At 33.2% G+C, this 2,052-nt stretch overlaps 1 long non-coding RNA gene across 1 annotated transcript; it reads left to right on the top strand.

Moving 5' to 3' along the window:
* The first annotated feature begins 937 nt into the window (after positions 1-937).
* Positions 938-2,052, top strand: LOC131529710 (uncharacterized). The gene is made up of 4 exons (XR_009268187.1): positions 938-1,042; positions 1,157-1,215; positions 1,299-1,389; positions 1,594-2,052. It is a non-coding gene; the product is annotated as an uncharacterized LOC131529710 (long non-coding RNA).

Here is a 2,052-nt window from a genome sequence, read left to right as displayed (position 1 = left end):
TCACTGGTGTCACCTTCCTTATGGATAACACCAGTGACGATGAGTATATCAGGTCTAATGTATGTCACTGGTGTTACTGTCACTGGTGTTACTGTGCTGTGTTACTGTACTGTTTTTGTCTGTCACATTAAATAAATAAAACATAATCTCCTTATTTCTTGCATTTTCATTATTTTTCTGTAACTCTGACTACATGTGCTGAATTTTTTTTAGGCAACAATTTCATCATTTGAAAAGGTAACACCAGTGACAAAAAAATGATGCATGTGGTCTTGAAATAATTGCAAAAAAAAAGGCAAAAAAAAAAAATTAAGCTGTCATTTATATGTATTCATAAAGACAAAAGGTAATGTGGTCTAAGTTTAAATGTAAAAAAAAAAAAAAAAAAATTTTAAGACATTTTGCCATACCAAAAGTGGACATTTCTGTAGAATGACCCAGGTAAGATGTACTTGAAATCATATTTTGCTTACATTTATTAACAAAAGCAATGTTTCCTGCTGCTGTTGTTTTAATACTGTTTTAAACGTGCGGTCATAGCGAAATTTTGTGGGCAAAACCCGGTCATTGTCAATAACATTAGTTAGCTGAAGTACATTAGTCACGTAACTTTACTGTAAATCAAGCAGCTTTCTGTTGGTTAGCGCACGAAAACGCGTTGAAAACTGATTTCAAATAGACAATCTTTCCTCACTTTCACTCGAAATTCCCGAGAGTGAAGACACCTTTACAAATCTGAATTTAGAAAAGCGAAATTTCGCCAAGCAGTGGTAAATATGACCGCACTTTTAGACTTTTTTTTTTTGGTCAATAAAGAAATGGTGCTAGCAATGCTCTTTATTTATTATATCTAAAGTATTTAAAAGTTTGCTGAAATGATTAGCAATATGTTATAAGTGCTTTGGAGCCACTGGTGCAGACCAGGTAGCTTACAATCTAAATTTGCTAACATTATATCAAATCAGTGATGTCTAACATTATGTTTATTACACAGCAAATGAACCAATCAGAAGATGGACCATTTTCTATGTTCACCATTCAGGTAAGCACTGCAATAAAACTCACACTAAATCATTAATTCATACCAAATCAAGCATTCTTTAGTTTATAATCTTTAGTTTATATTTTAGTATTATTTTGATCTTTCATTTGGCAGAAGACTCTCTGCCATTGCAGTCCCACATGACCAGGAAGGTACCTAACATCAGCGCACAGGTGGGTTAACTACTGTAGGAAGGAGAAAGATCATCACATAGTGATTGCTTGCATGTGTCTTAGTGTGTTTTTGTCTCAAACAGCTACTTCACTGCAGACAAGCTGAAGGCTAAATCCTCAATTGGAGTCTTTCTCTCTATGGATCTCAGCATTTTTGGACAGAATTTAGAATATGTAAGTATTAAAATTAAATCTGACATAATTTACTTTACAGTTCAGCTGAAATGTTTGTATATGTTATTGACAAGCTGTTACTTACAAATATATATATATATATATATATATATTCTTATGTTAGAGTAAAAAAGGTTTAAAAATGTAGGTTAAATATAAATTGATACTAATGTGGAATTTTCTCCTCTCTCTGTCTTAATATAGTGTTGGAACCCGGGATCTCCACTGAAGGACTGAGTACATTTGTGTTTGAGGACACGCATACAGACCAGGGAACATTCTGATGTTGGCAAAGTTCTGAGCAGGATCCAGTCTTCGGAGAAGTTCATTTATTCCCAAAGGTGGACAAAAACATTGTGTTGGCTTTTAAAAGGCTATTTTGATAATGACTTTTACTCCTATGCTGTGGAAAAGATGGAGGAGTACAGACATTGCTAATAAGAAATCTTTCAAAATACTTTTGGCTACCAGTGTACATCAATCCAGCAAAGTTTGGAAAAAAGTGAAATGACTATGAAGGTGGGGTTATGTGTCATGTTACCTAATGAGATGAAACTAACTTTTTTGTCTTGTGTTGGACATTTCCTTTTTGACTGCTTAAAATTGTATGTATATATATATTCTGCAGTTCTATGTAATTGTTGATATTTCATCATAATAAAT

Source organism: Onychostoma macrolepis, chromosome 22, assembly GCF_012432095.1.
Source record: "Onychostoma macrolepis isolate SWU-2019 chromosome 22, ASM1243209v1, whole genome shotgun sequence".
Lineage (NCBI taxonomy): Eukaryota > Metazoa > Chordata > Actinopteri > Cypriniformes > Cyprinidae > Onychostoma > Onychostoma macrolepis.
The sequence above is the reverse complement of the archived record's forward strand: the minus strand, read 5'-3'. Positions and strand labels throughout refer to the sequence as shown.